General features: G+C 47.2%; 1 protein-coding gene and 1 pseudogene across 1 annotated transcript in view; both read right to left on the reverse strand.

Annotated features, from left to right (window-relative positions):
- LOC144678724 (biotinidase-like) overlaps nucleotides 1-13,524 on the reverse strand; it is a 91,920-nt gene that overhangs the window by 78,043 nt on the left and 353 nt on the right. The gene's annotated exons all lie outside the window — the stretch shown is intronic.
- On the reverse strand, nucleotides 11,560-12,237 carry LOC144672224 (biotinidase pseudogene; annotated as a pseudogene).

The following is a 13,524-nucleotide window of genomic DNA, read 5'->3' on the forward strand; positions in this document are numbered from 1 at the left end:
TTTTCCAATTTCCATTTAGTTGTTGATTTTCCTGTCTCAATCTTTTATTCCAAATGGGGCATCCCATTAGTTACCATTCTATCTCAATCACGAGCCCTGGAGGAACCTTACAGTCAAATACAATGTTCTCATTTATTTAAAATAGAAATCAAACATTCCCACATGGTTCCAGTTATTAACACACTTTATTTGTTCTTTATTTTGAATGACTTTTTATTTCTCAAAAATAAGCTATTATACTGTAACAAAAACAGAAAATGGTGGAAAAACTCAGCATCTGTGGAGAGAAAATAAAACAGAGTTAACGTTTTGAGTTATGACTCTTCGTCAGAGCAGTCAGTTATAAGGACTCAAAACGTTAACTCTGTTTTTTCCTCTCCACAGATGCTGTCAGACATGCTGAGTTTTTCCAGCGTTTTCTGGTTTTGTTTCAGATTTCCAGAATCCGCAGTATTTTGCTTTCAGCTATTATACTGTGCCTGACATTTTATCATTTTAAAATTATCCCAAATTTAAATAGCAATGTTGTTGGTCTGACAGGTTTTGCCAATGGTCAATTTATTTTTCCCCATGAGAAACCTTCTTTCTCAATACTCAAGAACTACTTAGCGTGTTTTTCATTAGGTTTTGTTAATGAAAATGTCATTGTTCCTTTAAACCTCAGTGGCCGGATTATACGCTGAGGGCAGGCTCCCCACACTCCAGTGTCAATGTCCGGGGTGAGCCCACCTCTACCTAGCTGCCAGACCCCACTTTAATTTTTTAGATAACCACCCTTTAATTAGCGAGACGGGTCTTCGGTCCGCCAATCGGAGGCCAGCAGTGCTGCATAACGGCAATGCCAGCAGGAGCGGTGGCCACTGGTAGTATTGCATGTAGGCCAAGGAGGTAGCATTCAGTGATGGACTAGACTTCAGGTACATCCAGGATCTTGCTCAGGCTAGACTGACGGGCTGCTGCGAGTTGGGCTGGGAGGAATGTTGGACCTGGCGGGGAGGTGCTGGACATGGGAAGTTAAAACATGGGTAGGGATTCTGATTGCCGGGGAGACTGCAAGAGACAATTTTCCCCCCTCCCCCTTTAACTGGCCAGTAGCCCATAGGGCTATGAAGCCCTTGCTTGGGCATTAATAGCCCACTGATGGATCTTAACTGGGTCACAGTTGGGTGATATATCCATTTTAAGTGTTGCCAACCTTTCTAGTTCCTCCCTTTAATCTATTTTGGGAGACAGCATAGAATGGTTGGTGAGAGATATAAAGGAGCGGGCCTGGGAGAGGGAGAGAGAGAGAGCACAGCAAGACCAGAGAGTGCTATAATAGAATGGCCCTGTGAGAGAGCACAGTGAGACCAGAGAGAGATATTAAGGGAAGGAGGTAAGTGTTTGTTTCATGAACATTTTTCTCCAAATGAAGGTATTCGTTTCAAATTAGGTGTTCTGGTTCGTGCAGCTATAAGTGAATTAAAAAGAGTATAAGCAAAGAGCAGGTCCAGGGGTATTAATTAAAATTAGTAGTTTAAACAGGACACCAACTAGGTTGTTAGAGGGAACAGAGAGATTTTTTACAATTTAAATGAGCTTCTGAGGCCTGTTGCTTGTGATTCCTGTACCATGTGGGAACTTCTGGACACTTCATATGTCTTAGGTGATCATGTATGTAGGAAGTGAAAGGCACCAAAGTCCCAGAGGACCACAGGCTGCTCTCCATTAGAGAGAGATGACTGCTGGTGATTTTGACCTGAGCGTCACCATGCTTCAGGCGAGGGGTGAGATTGAGAAGGTGGGGTCTTCATGGTGACCTCAGCTGGTATGGGAATTGAACCCATACTGTCGCCGTTGCTCTGCATCACAAACCAGCCTCCAGCAGTAGCTGAATGCAGTCGGTCAGACTGTCTAAGTACCTCCAACCTTTCCAACTTGAGCTCAGGATTTCCAAGCTTGAGGGAAGGTGGAGTCACTGCAGAGGATCAGGGAGATTGAGAGTTTCCTGGATCATATGTTGCCTCCCTGGGTGCCTGGGTAAAGGACATCATGGAGAGGGTATTGAACGTTTTGCAGGAGGAGGGGAGTGAGCCTGAAGTTATGGTACATGTTGGTACCAATGACTTGGGAGGGCAGGTATTGGGGTTCTATTGTCAGACTTTCAGGAGTTAGGGAGGAAGAGAGGGGAGAATACTAGCAGCAACAGGAAGAGGCCCGTAAGTGGCCCTTAATTGGATCTGGGTAGAAAAGGTCTTGACGTTCCCCTCTGCTGAATTAATCGAAAGGAGTCAGGAAGGGGATGGGCACACTGCTACCCACCCCCACCCCCCACCCCCTACCCCCCAACCCGCTTCCCACTTGATCCTAAGGCCCCTTCACCTCACAACCTGCTCCTGTGGACAGGATAAATTATGCCCATTGAGTCACCCAACATGAAGAAACTGTAGCCAAGGCAGGGAGAGAGTTTCTGAAAGTGGCAGGATGCCTCAGACAAAGTCTTCAGTAGTGTACAGGAAAAAGAATGGTGGGCATACAGAATGAAATGCTTGATGCATTGGTAGGCCTGCCAGAAATTCTGCTGTTGCTGTCAAGGAACATTGAGTAGTCCAGCAGCAACTTGGCACAGGGCTTTTGCACAGAGCTTGGAGCCCATAGTTTCCAGCATGGATGCAATGGCCATGTCCATGAAAACACTTGCTGCACTGACCATGATGCAGCACTTGATGACCAATGTCTCAGTTTGCTGCCAGGAAAGCTCAGACTACTGCCATCATGGCTGTGGATACCAATGTTTAAAGGGGCTTTCATGGTCTCATCACAAGAGTGCAATCTGCACTCCAAGAGATTACAAGAGATCAACGTGATACCGGAGAGAGATTTAAAGGAACAGGTTGGGAGAAAGCTCTGTGAGACTGGACAGAGATATAAAGCAGCGTGCCTGGAAAAGAAAGCACAGCGAAATTCTTTTTTTTAAAAATTATTCATTCACCCAGCATAAAGAACCTGTAGCCAGGGCAGGGAGAGAGATGTTTGAGGTCATCCTTCAAGGCCATCCCCAGTGAAAATCCTTCCACAAGCCATGCTGCAGCCACTGAGGTAGCACTGCATAGGAGCACCAGGACAGACCCAAGCACATGGAAGACAGGCACTAGGGTGATTAGTTGATTTTACATTTAACATTGGGCACTTTGTTTCATAAAGTTTGTTTGGAATATTTGTTCTGTGGCAGCTTTCATTTCAGCACCATGGACAAGATATTTCACATTTCATTGCAATATTTAAACCAGATGGATTTTGCTGGTAGGTTTTCCTTCCAATGCACTGGGATGGTCAGTGACAGAGGGATGGTAATGTCTGGAATTGTTGTTAAATGGGGATGATCAGCAGCGTCTACAGGAACCATAGTCGACGAGGAGATCATGGACAGCCTGGCAGGAAAGGGGATCTGTTGGTTGCCTCCTCCCTTCCTCCTCCTCCTCCTCCTCAGCTGTTTGCTGTATCTTTGATGACAGGTGGTGCATCCTCATGATGACGAGGTTCTGCAGAATATAGCAGGTCATGATAAATCATGGGGAGAATTTTGCTCTTGTCGGGCGGGCTTGGCGGGGCCGAGCGGGAGCAGTTGGGAAGCAGACCGCTGCCTGTGATCGGTGCCCGGCAGTGATTTCACGGTCAGGCCAATTAAGACCCGTGCAGCGTGAACACCGGCTGCCGAAAGTCTGAGGAGGGGCGGGCAGGGGTGGGGACCTGTTGTCTGCCGGGTCCAATGGCGACCCGGCAGCTGGTTCAAAAATGGCGCAGGCAGCCCCAGGGAGGCTGCCAGTGTCGGAGTTGCAGCAGCGACATGGCTGCAAATAAGGATGCAGAGACCAGGTGGGAGGTGAGGTCAGGTGGGCACTTGGCCCTCCATTTTTCTGACGAATGCCTCGCCGCCCTGCTGGAGGAGGTGGCTGCCAGAAGGAACACCCTTGTCCCCAGAGATGGGAGGGGGAGGCCACCGCACCTCACAAAGAGGGCATGGGAGGAGATGGCAGCCCGGGTGAGCAGCCATGACGTGGTGCGGTGCACCTAGGTACAGTGCTGGAAGCGCTTCATTGACCTTCTGCTCTCAGGAAGGGGGAGTACCATGTTGGCATGGATCAGTGTGTTGAAGTGTTAAGGGTTGGCCATCCCTGCGTGGAGGTCAGGGGTGTTAGAGTCTGAGTGCCAACTGTCAATCACGCTGGAGCTGGCCAAGGGGGTCAGCCCTGGCTATTTTGACTGAGTGCCTTGCGGCTTGAGGGCCATGACTTGGATGTGCCCTGCAAGGTCCTCCTCAGCTGGGGTTGGCCAGGCTGCAATGGCACTGCGGGTAGAGAGTGGACTAATCAATGCTCCTCTGTCCTTTGAGGAGAAGACATCCCATAGCAATATTGAGAGGTCGCGGACATGTGGAGGATCCCCACGCCTCCTCATATTCTCCCGGTACAAGCAGGAGGCCTTGGAGCTCGAGAGGCGCGACGCACCTCGAACAAGCAGCCGCGGTGAGGTTGAAGTGTCAGACGAAGGTAAGAGTGCAGTGCACTGAGGTGAGAGTTTCGGATGCTGCAAACAATCTTCTGTAGTCTCATCATTGATGAGAGCCTCCAGGCTGGATTCCTCATTGATCATTGAAAGACAATGTCACCATGATGCAGGTCTCCATTGTCTCACCAGGGTACCTGGCATGCACAGTGACAGTGTGATGACTGTAACTAATGACAACAAGCAGTGAAGCGCAGGACCTCCAGGAGCTACCCCCTGATACCGAAGGACCATCATGCACCCCAAGCACCTGTGTCACACACACTCTCTGAAGCAGGCACCAGCGCAGATACCAGCACCTCGCTGGCCATTCGTTCAGCGGCTAGTATTTCAGTGCATATTGGTGAAGGCACTTCACACTCATTTGAGGTGCAGATGGAGGGAGAGAGTGCCCAGGGTGCTGGCAGTCGGAGGACTGCTGGAACCAGGATAATGCTCAGGTGAAGGCTGATGATGAGCCTCTGGAGTCGTCCATTAGGCAGCAGAAGCAGGATGTCCAGCGAGATGTGCGGGAGGATCTGGCTGAGATCCAAGAGGGCATGCATGCTATGGTCTCCGTGATGGAGGAGTCCCTGCGGAGCATGAGCACTGTGTTGACCCTCATGGCCAAGCACAATGCATCTTCCATGGAGTAGCGACTCTCATGGAGAGGCTGCTCCAGGAACAGAATTGGGTGTCCCTGGGGTTGTGCTTGGACCTGCAAGCCCACACACAGGCACTGACCTCAGCTGCTTAGTGTCTGTGAGTGAGTTGGTTGGGGCGCCCAGTATCCCAGCTAGGTGCCCATTCATCAATGGTGAGCAGGGAGGTCCACAGCAACCTCACGTTGGCACACAAGCTGGTTGTTGTTTCTGTGGGCTCCTCTCAGGGCGCTCTGGATGATGGCAGCAGCTCCTCTGCCCCTCTGCCAGTGACCGTGGTACCTGATGAGTCTGCGGCAACTGAGGAGATGCCAGCCGTGGCACTGGCCGCTCCCTCTCAGGTGGTGCCAGCACAAAGTCCACTGGCCAGAGGATGACCGCCAAGGTCATCAAGGCCAACAAGACTGCAGAGTCAGCGGTCTGTCTCCAATGCCAGTGCCAGCGAGGGGTGAGCACCTAGACGTAGCACCCATAAATGTAAGTTTAAAGCAGCTTAAGCACAAGAGGGACTGGTCATGGTTGACCTTTTCTTCCCCCATTTTATTTTTCTTTTTTAAATGGTGTGACCTCCAACACCGGACATTTTTCTGTTCAATAATATGTGAGTTCCAACATTAAACTGCATTTGCTTTTGTGTTATTGACTTGAGTATGCTTCATTTATTTTGTAGGTGCATGGTACGCCAGTATGTAATGCTGGATGTGAGTGGCTCGAAACTTTATTGCACAGGCACTGAGTGTATCTTGGGAGCCAAGGGAAGGGTCATTTCTGAGATCCACGATGGAGGCGGCAGCCCTGGCATGAGGTGGTAGTTTTTATTTGGCAGCCTAGCTGAAGGAGCTCTGGATCAAGGCGTCCCTGGTGTCCCTGCCTCTCTGGAGGTTACTGAGGTCTGGCTTCACACCCTCAGCATTCTCCTCACCATGCTCCTCTTCTGAATCACTAGTGGGCTCATCTGTGGGCTGTGCAGCTGCATGAAGATCCTCTTCTTCCAGTGGGTCCCCTCTTGCCAGAACCAGGTTGTGGAGAGCGCAGCATGAACCACTATCAGTGACACCCGCTCTAGGGGGTGTTGCAGTGCACCCTGAATGGTCCAGTCATTGGAAGCGCATCTCGAGAAGACCTATGATTCTCTCTACCACTACCCTTGTGGAGGCGTGGCTCCTGTTGTTCCACTGCTCCGCCTCTATTCTTGGATGGCGGAGAGGCGTCATGAGTCACTTTTTCAAAGGTTAGCCCTTGTCACCCAGCAGCCATCCATTTTGTTGGGCCGGAGAACTGAAGAGCCCTGGCACCTGGGAGTATCTAAGGATGTAAGTGTCATGGGAGCTGCTTTGGTACCTTGCACAGACTTGCAGAATCAGCATCCTGTGATCACACACTATCTGCACGTTCATGGAGTGGAATCCCTTCCTGTTGACGAAGGCACCCGGCTCACCTGCTGATGCCTTGATGGCCACGTGTGCAATCTATAGCACCCTGGACACGGAGGATCCCAGCAATCGCTGCAAAGCCCCTGGCTCGGTGTGTCTGGCTGGCCTCATCCATATGGAAATGAAGGAAAGTCAATACCAGCCTGAACAGAGCTTCTGTCACCAGCTTGATGCAACTGTGGACAGCTGATTGGGAGACTCCACACAGATCCCCCACTGAGCCCTGGAAAGAGCTGGATGCATAGAGGTTGAGGGCACTGTGACCTTCAGAGCCACTGGTACAGAGTGTCCACCCACACAGTCGGAGCTGATTTCAGGTCCGATCATCTGACAAATGGAGGTCACGGTCTCCCTGGAGAGACTAAGCCTCCTTCGGTATTGCACGTCGGACATATTGAGGTAGCTGTATTGCCGCCTGTAAACCCTGGCAGCAGGAGAGTTGTGTCTTCTGCAGCCCTTTCCACCTTGGACTACCTGCTGGCCCTGCGCCCCTTGTGCCTGCGTCTCTCCTCCCACAGGTCCCTCGCCTGGAAGCTGCAATGGGACATATGGCCTCCTCTCCCTTCTGCCCCTCACTTCCTCCTCAGGGGAGGTGCCACCAGCGGAGGCCACAATCCCCATTACCAGAGTAAGGGAAGGCTGTCTGATAACTGGAACGGTCCACAGAGTCCGAATCCTCAGGGGGCCTTAGAGACAGTAATGAGTCCTGAAATGACAACGTGGAAATGCTAAGAATGGAGTCCAGATCAGAGTTTAAGCTGACAAGTACCAGTAAACCACCAGAGCAAGTTATCTCCAAAACGCCTCACTACTCACATTGACAATGCTGCTGACCCTTTTTATCTCACACATGGATGAAGCTTTGCAAATTGTGGGCTGCCCACCTGCCCATTTTGCCCCTGCCACGAGTGAAAAGTCGCATGGGCAATGTTAAATCGCCATCAGTTGGGTTGTCGAGGGCCTTAACTGGCCTCTTAATTAATGGCGGGCGTGGATCCGACTCCTGCATGCGCCTACTGACCGAAATATCATGCGGGTGCACGATGACGTCAGGATGCTCGTCCAACGTCATCACGTGTCATTTTACACTCATTGGGTCAGGCCTCTCTGATGAGCAAAGAATTCTACCCATGTAGACTCATGTTGGGCACCTCCAGAGTGCTCTAGGCAGCAGAAGTATTGCTTGAACTGTCTAATACTCAATGATATTTTGTGTGGCAGGATGGCTCTCATTATATGCGTGGTGCTCAAAATGTCGGGCTGTGGACTGGATTCTTAAGTCAGGTGGTTGGTGAAGTTCTTGTTGCCCAGTAACCCTTCTGTTTTGGTAGTGGCTCAAATACTGAGGGAATACTGGACTGGCACAGAATAAAGGCATCATGACTGCTGCCAGGACACTGGGCATTCACCTGCATGAAGTGCTCAGCATGGCCATACGCCAACTGCATATTCAGGGAGTGGAACACTCTGCAGTCACGGTATGTCTCTGTATTTAGATGCATTGCTAGCAAAGCCATTGTTTGTGCAGTCAATGGCACCTGGACCATGGGGAATCCCACTATCCTGGTAAAGTCATTTGCCAGCTATGCTTGTTTGTGTCTGGTGGGAGAGAAGACTGTGTACCCCCTTCTCCTGGCATAAACAGCATCAATCACCTCCCTTACACAGCAATGGACAACAAACTTAGAGAAGTTAGATATGTCACGTGCTCCAGTCTGGAGGGATCCCAACATTGCTACGGTCACCTTCACTACCACTGGCAGCATTGTCCTCACTCTGCTTGGAGGTTGAAAGTCTGCCTGGAAGAGGTACCAGATTTGAGTGAGCACTCCTTCATTAAACAGAAACACACACATACTGTTCCTGGCTTAGGTTGAGATTGATCCCTCAAGACCCTAGGTGGATAAGGCATCCTGCTGAGAGCTCTGCTCCTCCTGCTCTGCAAGCATCTTGACCTCTTTGCTGTCTCTGTTAAATCACTCTCTCTCATATCATAAAATCATAGAACGGTTACAGGGCTGAAGGAAGCCATTCAGCCTATTGCATCTCTGCTAGCTCCCTGCAAGAACTACTCAGCCATTCTCACTTGCCTGCCTCTTCACTGCAGCCCTGCAAATTTCCTCACTTTCGATAATTATCCAATTCTTTATTGAAAGCCATCATTGAATCTGCCTCCACCACACACCCTGGCAGCACATGCTTTCTGTCTTTTAACTGTTACGCAGGCTTATAGTTTGTTTTGACCAACAAGAGAACAAATTCATGACTTACTCAATGGGTTGTTATACTTAATGTAGTTAGTTTATTTGAAACCACAATTACAAAATTAGAATGGTCACAGATTTAAAATGGGCACAGATTTAAAACAAACACAGATTTAATGAGTTAAAAAAAGGAAAAAACTGCTTTTTAACTCCACTCCCAGCAAATAAATGCTTCAAAAACAGCTAGCATTAGAATGCTCAAATATATTATTAGTAAATAGTTATACAATCACCCTGCCTTGGTCTGCTCCTGTTAGTTGTAGATTGTTCCGGATCAAAGTGGAATAATGTTTTGGGATTGACTAACACATCTCATTAATTCAACCAAGTGTACTGACAGAGGTGGTGTGTCATAGCTAAACCGAGTCACATACTGGTGTAATTGTTTAACTGATCTTCTACAGTGATATCCACTTGCCTATGTGAATTAGCAATATTCTAACAGATAGATTTCCTAATTGTCTATCCTAATAACTAGTTTGTGTGTATTCTGAGGACACCCCTTCCCCAAAATATCCCAAAAAGAGCTACTGATTCTAAGATATTACCACACAAGTGCATAAGCTTCAAGCAACAGATATAATAGATTTCAAAGATTCCCTGGCTCTCTCATCCCCCCTGTGGATAGTTTTGCTAATCAGGTAATCCTATCAGATTAGGGAATGTATCTGTTTGAGGTCTTTATTTATTTCCCCCTGCAGAAGCCTGATTTCTCGGGTAGTGGCTACACTATCATCAAATACAGTTACCTTGAACATGTCCACAGAAAGGATACAATCATCTCCAAGGGAAATTATCAACTTACTAGCTTCATCTGCATTTTCCTGACTTTCACTAGAATGTTCTGGACATCTTGGGAATTCTGTCCTAAATTAATATGTCAGTTCGAATTCAGGTTCTGTCAGCGTTATGCTGATCCTTTCCCAAAATCATTTATTAACTCTCATTTCAGCGAGATGTAATATTAGAGACATTGGCTTGTGATGGACATCAGGGTACAATATCAACACTAATCCCTTTCACTTACTATGATAGCTGAACCATGTATACCATCGGGTATACACCTGCCCACTACACCATTCTGTCCTTTTACAGGGGTTTAAACACATCCCCCTCACATAGTTTCATACCATCACCCAGTTCCCCAAAACTTTCATTGGATTTTTAATATTCTCATTTGGTGGTATGATTTTCCTACCCTATCTTCTATCTCAAGGTGGGGGCATCCCAAGTGTTAGTGGCGCCATCTGAGATGATTCATGTGACAGAGGGCTGCGGTCTTAAATCTTCAAGTGGAGTCTTCTAGAGAAAAAGAATTATTGCCAGTGTGTACTTATTTTGAATGTCCCATTTCCTGATGGAAGGAACTGGTCAAAACTCTGGATCCCGTTGAAAAACGTGAAGGCATTATAATTATAAACTATCTACAAATTATTTGCAAACATACTGTTTTATTTAAGACATATCCCAATCAGGAACAATCTGCATTTGATAAAGCTGATCTCTTTTGTGGGGGGCCAGTTAGCTTTGGTGCTAATGTGTGAATTAGATTAACATTAATCCCCATACTGTCTGAGATACATTCAGGAGCTGCTTCCTTACCCAAAGTAAAAAAATCATGGCACTTTGCCGTGGATGGGGTAATAATTTTTATACTCTATTCCTTTAGCAATAAATGCCAAAATTCCATTTGCCTTCCTTATTACCTCCTGTACCTGCATACTAGCTTTCAGCGATTCATGCATGAGGACACCCAGATCCCTCTGCACTGAAGCATTCTGAAGTTTCTCTTCATTTAAATAATAAGTCGTATTTTTATTCTTCCAACCAAAATTGATGACCTCACACTTATCCACATTAAACTCCATCTGCCAAATTTTGGCCCATTCACCTAACCTGTACATTTCCATTTGTAAATTTCTTATTTCTTCATTGCAACTTACTTTCCCACCTATTTTGGTGTCATCTGCAAATTTAGCTCTAGTATCTTCTATCCCTGAATCCAAGTCATTAATATAGATTGTAAATAGTTGGGACCCAAGGACCGAACCCTGTGGCACTCCACTAGTTACAGCTTGCCATCCAGAAAAAGACCCATTTATCCCGACTCTCTGCTTTCTATTGGTTAGCCAATCCTCTATCCGAGCTAATATATTACCCCTAACTCCGTGTGATCTTATCTTGTGTATTAATCTTTTGTGTGGCACCTTATCAAAGGCCTTCTGGAAGTCCAGATATACTACATCTACAGGATCCCCATTACCACTTTGCTTGTCACATCTTCAAAGAACTCTAGCAAATTAGTCAAACATGATTTACTCTTCATAAAACCATGCTGACTCTGATGGATTGCATTTTGACTTTCCAAATGCCCCATTACTACTTCCTTAATAATGGATTCCAACAATTTCCCAATGACAGACGTTAAACTAACTGGTCTATAGTTTCCTACTTTCTGCCTCCCCCCCTTTTGAATTAGGGCCTTATATTAGCATGTTTCCATTCTACTGGAACCTTTCCAGAATCCAGGGAATTTTGGAATATTATAGCCAATGCATCCACTATCTCCGCTGCCACTTCCTTTAAGACCCTGGGATGTAGGCCATCAGGCCCTGGGGACTTGTCACTCTTTAATTCCAATAGTTTGCTCAGTACTTTTTCTCCAGTGATGAATTATTAAGATAAGTTATCTTTCTCGTACCATCTTCCATAGAGTGCTGCAGTCACAAGACCTGCTGACATCCCCTTGTTAGTCATATAAAAGTCATAGTTATCCCACCCTATGGTATCCGCATGATACATTTTCATCTCACTAGCCAGTATTTCTGGATAAATATGGAGTGTGCTGAAATTCCCCCACAACTTAAAATCTATGATGTCAGAGGCGGTTGTAACATTTTGTCCACAGGTGTCATACCTAGAGCCTGCACACTTCACCAGGGCACAGACTTGCCGATAGCGTGAGCCATTTACTCCGTAATGCTCATCCTAGGCTCCTAAAGCATACAGATCACTGGGTGTGTTAGCATGTTCATGGCAACAGAGGTTGTTGAAACAGACTTGCGGGTTACCTTGCACACTTGTCAAAGAAATAAATGTATAAATATCAGACATCATTGAAGCATGAAAGATATCTCCAGGACTATCCATGTGGGACAGTGTAGAATGTTTCAATGGGCCAATTTGTTCCAGCTTTATTCCCCCCTTTTGCTACTGAAGGACAGAAGGTTCAATATGACTGTTCCTCTGAAGAAAAGCTGATGTCCCCTGAGACTTAGACTGTTCTGGGCTGTGATTTTTAATGGATGTAATTATAGAGACCTTGGTCACAAGAAGTTTTCCTTCACTGCTCATGGTGGACTAAATGGCATTTTCTCTGCTCTGTCATTCTATGGCAGGGCTTGCCCAGTGGTTGGATCCAGCCTGTTTTACTTTTTAAATCCGGCTGGCAGTAAGATTTCAAAATCCAGCCGCTGCCATGTTCTGATGCCTGAGCCTTGGTTGCAGTCACCAGAGGCCTAGGCTATGGGGAGAGAGCGAGGCCCGTGACCCAGGCTCAGGAGCGCTGGGCAGGGATGGAAGTTGCTGATCAGGTAGTGAAGTGTGAGTATCCGGGGGTGGGGGACAAAGGGAGCAGAACACTCGGCTCCATTAGCAACTCAAACCCGCACCCCCAGCTTGATTGGTATCCCAGGACAAGGCCTCAGCCCCTGCAGACTGAGGAAGAGGCCCAGGCTCCAGGCAGCCTCAGACTGAGAGTTGGCCAGAGCCTTGGGTTGTTGTGTCACTGCCCTGGGCTGGTTTGAAGGTGAGACAAGGTGGGAAAGGATTGGGGGAGAGAGAGAGAGAGAGACAGAGTGGCAAAGGAAAGAGGGAGGGAGAGACAGACAAAGCGGGAAAGGAGAGAGAGAGAGAGACAGAGAGAGATAATGGGAAAGGAAAGCAAGGAAAACGTTGAGCTGAATTTCAGAAGTGCTGCGATTGAGACACAAAAGCTGTGCTGCTCATTTAGAAAAGCAGACTCAGCCATCGTATTGAAGTAATGAGTGAGTTTAACATTTCTACATTTTCTCTTAAAAAATAAAGTTGGTTTTTATGTGTGTTTGGTCCGTGACTGATTTTGCCTGTGTGAATGGCCCTTGATAAGAAAAAGGTTCCCCGCCCCGGCTCTATGGGGATCAAAAGAAACTTTAGTGCAGTACTGAAGATGGGTTGGCCTGTCCGTCTAAGACATTAACCCCAAATCCAAACTGCTCCTTCAGGAGGATGTAAAAGACCCCATGACACTATATAAAGAAGACCTGGTGAGTTCTCCAGGTGTCCTTGCCAATATATTCCTCAACTAGCTACAAGACCAGGCTCACAATTTTCTATTTAGTCGCAGAGTGAATTTCCACAGGAGCCTGCCCCCGTAGCAATGCAGAACAGATACCCCTGTGCTCCAATGAGGGAAACCCCAATCCCAATATGCAACAGAAGTTTATAAGAACTATTTTACAAAGTGAAAATCTCACCCTAAAATGCTCTTGTTCCTGTGGGAACATTTTGCTACAAACTTCTGCGTTTACTTTCCTAATCCCATCTGCTTTTGAGCAGAACAAATACTTTCTACTGAACAGGCAGATCAAACTTGAGAAAGTT

Source organism: Cetorhinus maximus, chromosome 3, assembly GCF_964194155.1.
Source record: "Cetorhinus maximus chromosome 3, sCetMax3.hap1.1, whole genome shotgun sequence".
NCBI lineage: Eukaryota > Metazoa > Chordata > Chondrichthyes > Lamniformes > Cetorhinidae > Cetorhinus > Cetorhinus maximus.